The sequence below is a fragment of the Saimiri boliviensis genome, chromosome 9 (genome assembly GCF_048565385.1).
Source record: "Saimiri boliviensis isolate mSaiBol1 chromosome 9, mSaiBol1.pri, whole genome shotgun sequence".
Classification (NCBI taxonomy): domain Eukaryota; kingdom Metazoa; phylum Chordata; class Mammalia; order Primates; family Cebidae; genus Saimiri; species Saimiri boliviensis.
The window spans coordinates 43,506,472-43,520,851 of record NC_133457.1 but is presented as its reverse complement, the minus strand read 5'-3'; the positions used below and the strand labels follow the sequence as shown (position 1 = coordinate 43,520,851).

General features: G+C 36.8%; 1 protein-coding gene and 1 long non-coding RNA gene across 5 annotated transcripts in view; one reads left to right on the top strand and one right to left on the bottom strand.

Moving 5' to 3' along the window:
• The window catches only part of ZCWPW2 (zinc finger CW-type and PWWP domain containing 2), a 153,945-nt gene that overhangs the window by 100,788 nt on the left and 38,777 nt on the right, over window positions 1–14,380 (bottom strand). The gene's annotated exons all lie outside the window — the stretch shown is intronic.
• The window catches only part of LOC141585633 (uncharacterized), a 95,590-nt gene that overhangs the window by 57,719 nt on the left and 23,491 nt on the right, over window positions 1–14,380 (top strand). The window contains exon 3 of the long non-coding RNA XR_012519220.1: window positions 8,540–8,615. This is a non-coding gene — a long non-coding RNA (uncharacterized LOC141585633). The remainder of the gene's footprint in view (window positions 1–8,539; window positions 8,616–14,380) is intronic.

Sequence of the window (14,380 nt, the reverse complement as noted above, 5' to 3'; positions counted from 1 at the left end):
TCAGCCATGCTGAACTGTGAGTCAATTAAACCTCTTTCCTTTATAAATTACCCAGTCTCAAGTATGTCTTCATTAGCAGTGTGAGAACAATCTAATATAGGCACCAAGCAGGTATCTAGACTTCATTGTAAATAGTTCCTCACTGTGTTGTTGAAGTTCAAACAAACATATACTTTACCCATTTTTGGGTTTTGGCAAATTAAAAAATTATTAAGTGCCATCATTATGGGCTACATTTTGTCCTCCAAACACACCCAAGTTCATATGTTAAAGTCCCAACCTCAAATGTGGTCATATTTGGATGGTGGGCCTTTAAAAAATAATGAGGTTAACATGAGTTCATTATGGTGGGCCCAAATCCAATATGACTGGTTTCCTTATAAGCAGAAGAAGTAAAGATAAACATACACAGAAGGAAGACCATGTTAAGACACAGCAAGAATTGGCAAGCCAATAAGAGGGTCTCAAAAAAACAAAAAACCCTACCCACAGTTTAATCTCAGGATTTCTAGCCTCCATACTAAGAAAATAAATTGCTGTTGTTTAAGCTACCCAGTGTATGGCATTATATTATGGCAGTTCTAGCAAACAAAAATAATCATATATATGTAACATATTTGGTACAACTGAGAGGAGAAAGAATGATACAAATACATATTTGCCTCATTAAGATAATTATTTATAAACTAAATTATTTAAATAATTTTAAAAACTAAAGAAAGTATACAAATTAACCTATGAAGAATCTGAAATCACAAAAATAAAAAATCCATAAATTGCTGAATTTGAGGACTGTAGATTAATCTGTTAAATTATCAATTGATATCAGTTATAAAATCATAACTCTACCCAACCCATAGCCAACTTTAAAAGTTATTATTTGTATTAGTTCATTCTCATGCTGCTATAAAGAATGGCATGAGACTGGGTAATTTATAAAGGAAAGAAGTTTAACTTATTTGACTCACAGCTCCAAATGACTGGGGAGGCCTTGGGAAACTTACGATCATGGCAGAAGGAGAAACAAACATGTCCTTCTTCACATGGCAGCAGGAGAGAGAACTGAGAGAGTGCTGAGTGAAAGGGGGAAAAATCTCCTTATAAAACCATCAGATCTCATGAGCACTCATTCACTGTCATGAGAACAGCATGGGGGAACCACTCACATGATCTAATCACCTCCCACAAGCTCCTACCCCTAACCTGTGGAAACTACAATTCAGATTACAATTCAAGATGAGATTTGGGGGAGGACACAGAGCCAAACCATATGATTCTGCCACTGGACCCTCCCCAGTCTCATGTTTTCACATTTCAAAATACAATCATGCCCTTCCAACAGGCCTCCTATGTAATTTGTTGTTGTTGTTGTTGTTGTTGTTGTTGCCAGCAGTACTTTTTTTTCCTTTTTTTGTTTTGTAATACTTTAAGTTCTGGGTACATGTGCAGAATGTGCAGGTTGGTTAAACAGGTATACATGTGCCATGGTGGTTTGCTGAACCCATCAACCCACCATCTACATTAGGTATTTTTCCTAATGCTATTCCTCCCCTAGCCCCCCAACACCCAACAGGCCCCAGAGTGTGATGTTCCCCTCCCTGTGTCCATGTGTTCACATTGTTCAATTCCCACTTATGAGTAAGAACATGTGGTATTTGGTTTTTTGTTCCTGTGTTAGTTTGCTAAGAATGATGATTTCCAGCTTCATCCATTTCTCTGCAAAGGACATAAACTCATCCTTTTTTATAGCTGCATCATATTCCATGGTGTATATTTGCCACATTTTCTTTATCCAGTGTGTCACTGATGAGCATCTGGGTTGGTCCAAGTCTTCCTTATTGTGAACAGTGCTGCAATAAACATATGTGTGTATGTGTCTTTACAGTAGAATGATTTCTAATCCTTTGTGTATATACCCAGTAATGCAATTGTTGGGTCAAATGGTATTTCTAGTTCTAGCTCCTTGAGGAATTGCCACACTGTCTTCTACAATGGTTGAGCTAATTTACATTGCCAATAACAGTATAAAAGCATTTCTATTTCTCCATATTCTCTACAGCATCTGTTTTTTCCTGCCTTTATAATGATCATTCTAACTGGCATGAGATGGTATGTCAATGTGGTTTTGATTTGCATTTCTCTAATGACAAGTGATAATGAGCTTTTTTTCATATGTTTGTTGGCTGCATAAATGTCTTCTTTTGAGAAGTATCTGTCCATATCCTTTGTCCACTTTTTGGTGGGGTTGTTTGTTTTTTTCTTGGAAATTCGTTTAAGTTATTTGTAGATTCTTGATATTAACCCTTTGTCAGATGAACAGATAGGGTGCAAAAATGTTCTCCCATTCTGTAGATTTCCTGTTCACTCTGATGTTGTTTCTTTTGCTGTGCAGAAGCTCTTTAGGTTAGTTAGATTCCATTTGTCAATTTTGCATTTTGCTGCCATTGCTTTTGCTGTTTCAGTCATGAAGTCCTTGCCCATGCCCATGTCCTGAATGCTATTGCCTAGGTTTTCTTTTAGGGTTTTTATGGTTTTAGCTCTCATGTCTTTAAGCCATAAGGGGTAAGGAAGGATCCGGTTTCAGCTTTTTGCATATGGCTAGCCACTTTTCCCAACACCATTTATTGAACAGGGGATCCTTTCCCCATTACTTGTTTTTGTCACATTTGTTAAAGATCAGATGGTTGTAGATGTATGGTGTTATTTCTGAGGCCTCTGTTTTCTTCTATTGGCCTATATATCTGTTTTGGTTCCCATACCATGCTGTTTTTGTTACTGTAGGCTTATAGTATAGATTAAGTCAGGTAGCATGAAGCCTCAAGCGTTGTTCTTTATGCTTAGGATTGTCTTGGCTATGCAAGCCCTTTTTTGTTCCCATATAAAATTTAAAGTTTTTTCCCCCCAATTTTGTGAAGAAATGCAATGGTAGCTTGATGGGGATTGCATTAAATTTATAAATTACTTTGGGCAATATGGCCATTATCATGATATTGATTCTGCCTATCCATGAGCATGAAACGATTCCTAGTTGTTTGTGTCCTCTCTTATTTCCGTGAGCAGTGGTTTGTAGTTCTCCTTGAAGAAGTCCTTCACATCCCTTGTAAGTTGTATACCTAAGTATTTTATTCTCTTTATAGCAATTGTGAATGAGAGTTAACTCATGATTTGACTCTCTGTCCATTATTGCTGTATAGTAATACTTGTGATTTTTGCATATTGATATTGTAATCTGAGACTTTGTTGAAGTTGCTTATCAGCTTAAGGAGATTTGGGGCTGAAACGATGGGGTTTTCTAAATATACAATCATATCACCTGCAAACAGAGACAGTTTGAACTCCTCTTTTCTTAATTGAATACCCTTTAATTCTTTCTCTTGCCTGATTGCATGGCCAGAACTTCCAATACAATGTTGAATAGGAGTGAAGAGAGAGGGGAAACTTGTCTTGTGCCAGTTTTCAAAAGGAACACTTCCAGTGTTTGCCTATTCAATATGATATTGGCTATGGGTTTGTCATAAATCAGTCTTATTGTTTTGAGATATATTCCATCAATACCCAGTTTACTGAGTTTTTAGCATGAAGGGCAGTTAAATTTTGTCAAAGGTCTTTTTGGCATCTATTGAGATAATCAGGTGGTTTTTGTCACTGGTTCTGTTTATGTGATAAACTACATTTATTGATTTGTATATATTAAACCAGCCTTGCTTCCCAGGGATGAAGCTGACTTGATAGTGGTGGATAAGCTTTTTGATGTGCTGCTGGATTTGGTTTGCCAGTATTTTATCAAGAATTTTTGCATCAATGTTCATCAGGGATATTGGCCTGAAATTTTCTTTTTTTGTTGTGTCTCTGCCAGGTTTTGGTGTCAGGATGATTCTTGCCTTATAAACATGAGTTAGGGAGGACTCCTTCTTTTTCTATTTTTTGGAATAGTTTCACAAGGAATGGTACCAGCTCCTCTTTGTACATCTGGTAGAATTAAGCTGTGAATCTGTCTGGTCTTGGACCTTTTTTGGTTGGTAGGCTGTTAATTTCTGCCTCAATTTCAGAACTTGTTATTGATCTATTAAGGGATTCAACATCTTCCTGGTTCAGTCTTGGAAGGATGTATGTGTTCAGGAATTTACCTATTTCTCCTAGATTTTCTAGTTTATTTGCATAGAGATGTTTATAGTAATCCTTGGTGGTAGTTTGTATTTACGTGGGATTGGTGGTGATATTCCCTTTATCATTTTTTATTGTGTCTATTTGATGCTTCTCTCTTTTCTTATTAGTCAGGCTAGTGGTCTATCTATTTTGTTAATCTTTTTTTTAAAAAGCTCCTGAATTCATGGATTTTTTGAAGAATTTTTTTATGTCTTTGTCTCCTTCAGTTCTGCTCTCATCTTAGTTATTTCTTGTCTTCTGCTAGCTTTTGAATTTGTTTTCTCTTGCTCCTCTAGTTCTTTTCATCATGATATTAGGCTGTTGATTTTATATTGTTCCTCGCTTCTCTTGTGAGCATTTAGTGCTATTGACACTGTGAGGAGAAAACCACCTACTCAAGCCTCAGCAATGGAGGATGCCCCTCCCCAGACCAAGCTCTATCATCCCAGCTCAACCTCAGACTGCTATGCTAGTAGATCTAGCTTGCTGTACTCCATGGGAGTGGGACCCACTGATCTTGACCACCTGGCTTCCTGGCTTCAGCCCCTATTCCAGGAGTGTGAAGGGTTCTGTCTTGGTGTTCCAACTGACATTGTGGTATACATATGAAAATCTTGCCACTAGCTTAGTGTCTGCCCAAATGCCCACCCAGTTTTGTGCTTGAAACCCAGGATCCTGGTGTTGTAGGCACCAGAGGGAATCTCCTGGTCTGTCAGTTACGAAGACTGTGGGAAAAAGTGCAGTATCTGGGCAGGAATGCACTGTTCTTCCTAGCACAGTCTCTCATGGCTTTCTTTGGCAAGGGGATAAAAATCCTCTGACCCCTTGCACTTCCTCAGTGAGGTGAGGAAGTGCAAGGGGTCAGAGGATTTTTATCCCCTTGCCAAAGAAATATCCCCTTGCCAAAGCAGGTGATCCACGCTGCTTTGGATCACCTTCTGTGGGCTGCACCCATTGTCCAACCAGTCTCAATGAGATGAACTGCATACCTCAGTTGGAAATGCAGAAATCACCCATCTTCTGTGTTAAGTTCACTGGGAGTTGCAGACCAGATCCTATTCAGCCATCTTGCCAGCAGCTCCTAGTCCTCCAAAGTCTTATTCTAGCATTAACCCAAAATTCCAAGTTCGAAGTCTCATCTAAAACAAGGTAAGCCCTTTTAGTCTATGAGCCTATAAAATCAAAAGCAAGTTATTTATTACTTAGATACAATGTGGGTACAGGCATTGGGTAAATACACCCATTACACATGGAAGAAATTGACCAAAATGAATGGGCTATAGGCCTCGTGCAAGTCAAAAATCCAGTGCAGCAGCCAAATCATAAAGCTCTAAAATAATCTCCTTTGACACCATGTCTCACATCCAGGTCATGCTGATGGAAGAGGTGGGCTCCAACAGCTGTGGGAAGCTCCACCCCTGTAGTTCTGCAGGGTAGAGTTCCCCTCCCAGCTGCGTTAACAGGCTGGCATTGAATGTCTGTGGCTTTTCCAGGGGCAAGCTGTCAGTGGCTCTACCATTCTGGGGTCTGGAAGAAGGTGGACCTCTTCCCACAGCTCTACTAGGCAGTGGCTCAGTGGGGACTCTGTGTGGCAGCTCCAACCCCACTTTTTCCTTCTGCACTCTCCTAGCAGATGTTCTCCATAAGGGCTTCACCTCTGTAGCAAACTTCTGCCTGGACATACAGGCATTTCCATATCCTCTGAAATCTAGGTGGAGGTTCTGAAACTTCAATTCTGGATTTCTGTTCACCAACAGGCCCAACACCATGTGTAAGGTGCCAAGGCTTGGAGCTTCTATCCTTTGAAGTAATGGTCTGAGCTGTAATTGGCCCCTTTTAGCGACAGCTGGGACACAGGCACCAAGTCCCAAGACAACACAAAAGCAGCAAGACCCTGGGCCTGGTCCATGAAACTATTATTTCCTCCTAGGCCTGTGGACCTATCATGGCTCTTACATACCCTGGAGACATTTTCCCCATTGTCTTGGTGATTAACATTTGGCTTCTGGTTACTTACCCAAATTTCTGCAGCTGGCTTAAATTTCTTCCCAGAAAATGAGTTTTTCTTTTCTATCACATCATAAGGCTGCTAATTTTCCAAACTTTTATGCTCTACTTCCCTTTTAAACATAAATTCCAATTACAAACCATATATTTGTGAATATATAAAACTGAATGCATTTTAGAGCACACAAGTTAAATCTTTAACACTTTGCTGCTTAAAACTTTATTCTGCCAGATACCCTACATCATCTCTATCAAGTGCAAAGTTCCGCAGGTCTTTAGGGCAAGGGTAAAATGCTGCCAGTCTCTTTGCTAAAACATGGTAAGAGTTACCTTTATTCCAGTTCCCAACAAGGAATTTCCATCTGAGACCACCTTGGCCTGGACTTGTCCATATCACTATCGGCATTTTGGCAAAAGCCATATAACAGTCTCTAGGAAGTTCCAAACTTTCCCACATCTTCCTGTCTTCTATCAAGCCCTGCAAACTGTTCCAACCTCTGCCTGTTACCCAGTTCCAAAGCTCCTTCCACATTTTTGGGGTATCTTCAATAGCAACACCCCACTCTGTGTGGGACCAATTATTATCTGTATTAGTCTGCTCTCATGCTGCAATGAAGAAATAACTGAGACTGGGCAATTTATAAAGTATAAAGGTTAAATTGACTCACAGTTCCGCATGGTTGAGAAGGCCTCAGGAAACTGAAAATCATGACAGAAAGGGAAGCAAACACATCCTTTTTCATATGGCAGCGGGAGTGAGAAGTGAGAATGGCACTGAGTGAAGTGGGGGGATGTCACTTATTAATACTGGATCTCATGAGATCTCACTCAGTATCATGAGAACAGCATGGGGGCAACTACTCCCATGTTCTAATCACCTCCCACAAGATCCTGCCGCCAACATATTGGTGTTACAGTTCAGATTACAATTCAAGATGAAATTCGTGTGGGTTACAGAGCCAAATTATATCATTACAGATCGAAATTGACAACACAATGTAAACTAATACAAATATTTCAGGCTTGGTATTAGTAACATAAAAATTCTGATTCCAGGAAGTTGACAAGTCCCAACTCTACTGCTAGGAGGTGGTGATATGGGCGAACAGTCAACAGAGATGGTGGAATGTGAGAATGGAGTAGATGTTCGGGGACTCTCTGGAGGCTGAGCAGAGTCCTATGGCTCTTGAGGCTCTAAACTAGGAAAAGCACAGACAGAGTACTACCTGGCAGTCACAGGTTTTGGAATAGGAAGGTCTAGAGGATTACACATTGTTTCCAACTGTCTGGAACCCAAAGAAGCCTAGTACATGAAAAAAAAAAAAAAAAAAAAAAAAAACTGTAAGTGGTAACAGAGAGTCAGTTGTAACCTCAGTACCTCAATAAAGAAGACTATCTGGTTATTATCAGGTTCACACCACAGTATCTCATTGTTTGATGACTATTATCTGCCTGTCCTTAAAAGAAAACTTGAGTGGAGTTTACCTTTTAAAGTTACATTGGAAATTTACATTTCCGGAGGAACCCACTAGAAAGAAGACACCACTAAGAAGCAGCAATGGAGACTCCATGGCAGCAGCAATGGAGACCCCAACTTAACAGAAAGTTAGGAATAATGGGTCTTTCATCATAATTAACATCTATTTTAAAAGCAATCAATCTGTAACTGTTACATTACACTGTTAAAACCATAAAACGTAAGGGGTTTATATTTAATAATTAGTAACTTAAAATTTCTGAAAGGATTATTGTCAAGCAATATCAAATTAAAAGTAGCACCTACTCCATTCAACATAAAATTGTCTCAGGATTTCTCACACTTAAGTCATAAACATGGGAATATTTTACAGTTATCATGTGTAAGATAAGCAGCTACTTTGATAGTCTTTGATAATCATCTATCTATTGGGCCCAATAGTATTTATTTTAAAATGCTACTTTATAAATATAAATAAAAATAGAGATGACTCTCAAAAAGAATTAAATGCTAATGAAAGAGAAAGCTCTGTTCATATTTAAACATGTTAAATTATAGAAAATCTTGCATGCTGATTTAAGAACCAATTGTGAAAGGTACTGTCATATGTCCAAATAAATGGGACACTTCAGTACTTCATGAGGCAGAGGGGAATTGCCTGACTCTGTATGTCACAGTTAAGAATGAATGTGCTAAACCAACGGAAAAGCTGAGCAGAGACTACAGATGCAGAAAACACAATTACTTCTCCTCAACTCCTACATTCATCATCTTTTATGACTTGAGGTGTTTGAAAAAAGCTGATGTTCACTTTTTGCCCTTACACTGACCTCATTCTGAGTTCAGACACTGTCAACCATGATAATGAATTGTGTACTTCCATTAATCTATTTTTTTCTTTTTACTCAGATGAGAAATTCTGAAGCATTATTAAGAGACTTAACAATGGAAATGGAGAAGTAAGAGTGGGCAACCCAATGGAAAGGTATCAGAATTATAAGAAAAGTATATGATCAATTTTAGAATCTGTGGGTGGTGAGAAGTAAAAGGCACAAATGCAATAAAATCAAATAGATACTAGTCATTGAAATCCATTAGAGAAAAGGGCAAATTTTGGCAGGACAAGTAAGTTCAAGGATGCAAATGTATCAGGAAGAAATTCATGTCATATATTTGTTATACAGTAGAAATGATCTTTAATAAGTTAATTATTGCCCCTATAGAAGCTGAAGTTTAATCATGGCTTCAATTTCCAAGTAGCCAATTAGAAATACATGACTTTATGTTTAAATAGTGGTTTGGATGTATAAGTACAGAGCAAATTTTACTTGGGGCTCTTCCCTAGACTGTTGGAAACAAAGTAGATGAATCAGAATCATGACTAACTAAATGTCATATTACCAAGAAATCTCTGGACTGTACCTAACTGTGGGGTCTGATGAAAAAGGGAAGTTTTCTATCCAGACACACACATTATATTAATTCATATGCAAAATAATGCAAATGAAAAGTAATCAATACTTTATAATACTAAAGTATAATACTATGATCTAGTAGAAATTTCAATTTATCAATTTATATACAGTCTCTAAAAATTATCACTTAATTGCTTTGTTAAAGCCATATTTTATTACCTAACTGTTTGGACTACAATTCAATAGAAGCAAATGAATTTTCCATAAGTTAATTTTTATATTTATGACAGAGCTTTGTCAAATATCTGTGTGAATATTCCTGAAGTAGCTATGGTAAACAGAGCCTAGTTTCTGCTTGACAATATATCTTTCAGAATTAAGTGAGATATGTACCATTTTTTTTTCTCTAAAGAGTCCATACTCTTTCTAGCTGAATACAATAGTATATGATCAATTTTTTAAAAAACAAGGCTGCTTAAACATTGTGGAGAGTTTTCTCTTTCTAGTGCATGCAGATGTTTCCATCCCCAAGCATATACAGGCATAACCCAAAGGCAAAAGGCCACATTTATGTTTTTATAAGTACATAAATATATGCTGTGCCAGAATATAGAAGTAGATATAACCATTATAATTTGATTCTTCCTGGAGCTTGCACATAGAAAAAGAAAGTGCTATTCCCTTGACAATTATTTGTTTTTATTGTATAGAGATTAAGCAGTTCTGGTTTCTGTATCAGTCTCTAGTTAGCTTTATTATAGACAGTCAACTTTTTTGAGAAAAAATAATTCTGATATGTTGACAAGATTGAGTTTCTGACCCTTAGAAGCCACGTATAAGGCCATGGGCTAAAGAGAATTGACACAGTTAATGCTACACTGCTAGGTATCTCTGAAGCCAGCAGCTGATCTTTCCACTTGGAACTTCAACATCTATGACAGTGCTTAATTAAGAAGTAGTATTTGTTTCTAGTAGGTTAATTCTATCTTTATATTTTGCTATTGCAATTTATCCTGTTATTATCTTTCTATATATTTGTGCTACTGATTAAGCAATATAAGTAGATTTAAGTTTCTTAATTTGTATTTTAAGTATGTGCTCAACTTAGTTTATAAAGAGGAATATATGTGACTACTTAGCCAGATGCATTCTACTCTCCAATAAATAAGAAGGTAGATACAGCTCTACTTTTCGGGCATTTTGATATCCCTAATCATAGATAGAGATAATTCAGGGACTGGTGTTAAACATGTTTCATTTTTAACTTTAAGTCCTAAGCCTCAACTAGCACAACACTGCAGAAAAAGGTTGTATTCTAACACAGTATTTCAGACATAGTGACAAAAAGCAAATAAATTTTTTGAGTTAGAATGAAAACTTCAGAATTTTCACTAGAGTGTATAGACACTCTGCACCCAAACTGTTAATTAGAGATAAGGAAAATTGCATGGGACTACAAATACCTTCGTAAGTTCTCATAAAATGAGTGTTCATATTTATGTCTTTTAAAACATTTTTCTTACATAACTATTTCCTCTTGATGTCCATCCCAATTATTATATGAAAGCCAATTAACAATATAATTTTTAAACATTATCACATTTGATCTTCAGAAAAGCCCTCAGCAACAAAGGACACATATATTCAAGAGATTTCCCATATGTACATAGATAGTAAGCACATTATTTTTTTTTTTATATAGTTTTGGGAGACTAACATCTAAGAGCAATACATTGACATATTTGGTTTCTTTTGAGACCCGTCTTCTTGGCTTATAGATGTCCACCTTCTTGCTTTGTCTTCAAATGGTCTTTCTTCTGTGCATGTCTGTGTTCTAATCTCCTCTTCTTATAAGGAGGCCAGTCATAATGGATTAGGGCCCATCTTACTTTGGTCTGATTTTCATTTAATTACCTCTTTAAGAATCATATCTGCAAATATGGTCACATTCTGAGGTACTGGGGGTTAGACTTCAACATGTGAACTTTGAGGGAACATAATTCAGACCATAACCATAAGTGATAGAACGAGAACATGAATCTAGGTATTGATTGAAATGACGTGTGTGTGTGTGTGTGCACATGTCTGCGTGTGTGTGTGTGTGTGTGTGTGTGTGTGTGTGTGTGTCGGGATAAGTCCACAATAGTCTCTCTAATGAAAGCCAACATCCTATTTTATTCATGTAGAATAATTGAACATGAATGAAAACAAGATAGCCAGAATATACAGCTTTACGAATGTTATGTTGAAAAGTGCAATGTAAAATATTAACGATTCTGGAAAGATAGCAGCAATGGTGGTATAGTTTTAGAATATTCTGAAATTTCCCCATAAATAGAGGTAAGGAAACTATAAGAGCAAAGCAAACCTGGCACATATCATCTATGATAACACTAAGTGGTAAGCTACCCACATGAACTCCAAAATAGGAACAAACGGGCACAAACTTCTAAAAATTATATGACCCACACAATAATAACATCTGTTTGAGAGGAAGGAGGGTGGGAGGAAGAGGAATGAGAACTTCAAACTTGCAACAAGCATTTAATAGAAAGTGCAGCAAATTGAACTAAGAACAGCAGCCAAAATTGTGAGGTGGATTGCAACAAAATCTGAAAGTGTTGGCAAAGTGTGGGCCCTATAAACCAACCAACAGAGATCCATTCCAGGACAAAAGCTCACAGGATGAGAAACTACTGGAGTAGAGCAAAATCTAAACTGAAGAGGACAAGATCAATAAGAAAGAAAGGAAAAAGAAGATACAAATAAAAGTGAGGATATAACATCAAAAGCACCAATCATGAAAAAAAATAACAAAGTGGAGTTCATTAAAATAAAACATATCTACTCTGCAAAAGTCACTACTGAAGAATAAGATGACAAGCCACACAGTAGGAAAACATATTTCCAAAATACATATCTGATAAGACAGTGATATCAAAAATATACAAATAACTCTTCAAACTTTACAACAAACAAATTAACAACCAGATTTAAAAATGGGCAAAAAATTTGAACAGACACCCTACCGAATAAGAGACACAAGATGGCAAATAAGCACATAAAAAGATATTCAAAAGGATATGTCCTTAGGAAAATACAAATTAAAACAATGAAATACCACTATACATCTATTAGGATGACCAAAATCCAGAACACTAATAATACCAAATACTGGCAAGGAGGTGAAGCAACATTGTTGGGAATGCAAAATAATACAGCCACTTTGGAAGACAGTTTAGCATTTTCTTAAAAACACATGCACACACATAATCATAGCATACTTTCCAGCAAAAGCACTCCTTGATATTTACCCAAAGGAACTGAAAACAGATCCATATAAAAGCCTGCACATGGCTGTGTATAGAAGCTTTATTCATAATTGCCTAAACTTGGAAGTAACAAGATATCCTTCAGTAGGTGAATGGATAAACTGTCCTCCATATAAGCAATGAAATATTAATCAGCAGCAAAAATACATGAGTAATCAAGACATAAAAGGACATGGAGGAAATGTAAATGCATATTAGTAAATAAAAGAAGACAGTCTGAAAAGACTAAATACTATATAATCCCAACTATACAGCATTCTAGAAAAGATAATACTATGAGGATAGTAAAAAGATAAATGGTCATCAAGAATTTGGAGGGATGAAAGGATAAATAGGAGAAGAACAGAGAACTTTTAGGCCAGTAGAACTATCCTGTATATACTATAATGATGGACACATGTCATTATACATTGTCAAAACCCACAGAATATATAACTCAGAAAATGAATCCTCATGTATAGACTTTATTAATAATGATGACTGAATTCTGTTTCATGGATTATAACAAATGTACCATACCAGTGTGGGATGTTGATGGTAGAGCAGCTGTGTGTGTCAGAGGGAGAAAGGGATACATGGAAACTCTCCATACTTTCCACTCAATTCTTCTGCACACCTAAAACTCCTCTAAAAGCTAAAGTAGACTAATTAAACTAAATAAAAATTTAAAGTTCTAAAAATGTAAAAATAAACATGGGGGAGAGAAAAACCCAGGAAATTTCAAAAGACAGGCCATATTTTTGATACTTTGAGAGAATGATAAAATAAGGGCGCTGGAACTCTGAATTAGGGGAAAAAAGCTAAACAACAAAAAACTATCCTCTAACATATGGTTCAACAAGATCAAGTAGATTCATTTCTTTGTATTTCTCCCTCTACTGAAAAATCTGGATATTATATATGAAACAAACATAAAAAAATTCTCAATGTTGAAGAAAAAATGATATATTAGCTCAGGAATGACATAGCAGTGCATTTCTTATGCTTTATATTCCTCAACTGGGTGCTGAGGAAGTCAGCAACCCAGAAACACCAGTGAATATAACCATACAAACCAAAGAAAGCTCCAATAAAGCCTCCTTTTTTTAGCCAAAGGACCAGGAAAGGAGAGGCCCAGCAAGACAGAAAACTTATACAGAATAACTGCTCTATCACTGACAAACGCCGTGGAAAATATATGGCCTCTACATTTACACCCCAAACCAAAGGCCAGTGGTGAGCCTGGACTGCAAATCACCCAGCAATAATGAAGTACCCTTCCTGTTCAGGTGGTAGAAGAAAAGGCTTAGTAGGAAGCCAAGTTTTTGACCACCTTCCAGTGTTAATAAGATACCCATATGGTCTCACTGAAGTTCACCTGGCAACATAAAAAGGTCACCCTACCCCTACTAGCTAGGGTTGTGAGTGTGGAGCTTGAACTCTCACCTCTGCCCAGTAGAACTGAGGCACCCTCCCCTCCCTTGTAAATCAGTAGAGGCTGAGTGGGGAGCCTTGACTCTTACTCACATGTGGGAGTAACAAAGAGGTGCTCCCACATCCTGCTGATATAGTAGCAAAAGCAGCATGCTAAATAGGTTTAAATAAGATCCAAAATAAAAAGAATATAAAGTCTAGTAAATAAATAGGAAATATAAAGAACCAAATGAACATTTTAGAACTGAAAATACAGTATTTTTAAAAGCTCAATGGATACTTCCAATACAGTGTGAATATAACAGAGAAAAGAATTGGTGAACTTAAAAAGAGAACAATAGGAATAGTTCAATCTGAAAAACAGAGAGACAATGGACAAAAAAAAAAGTTAGCACTCCCTCTTGACTTTGAACAAATAAGAACTCATTTCATAGAAAAGTCCTCAAGAAGAAAAGATTCTAGTTGAATCGAATATAAATTTTTTATGCTAAAAATAAATAATACCCCTACCAAAAAGTGAAAGCTTATCAGAGAGGCATGGCCTTACAAAGATCAAAATTGTACCTGAAATTTCAAGTTGAAATAATAGA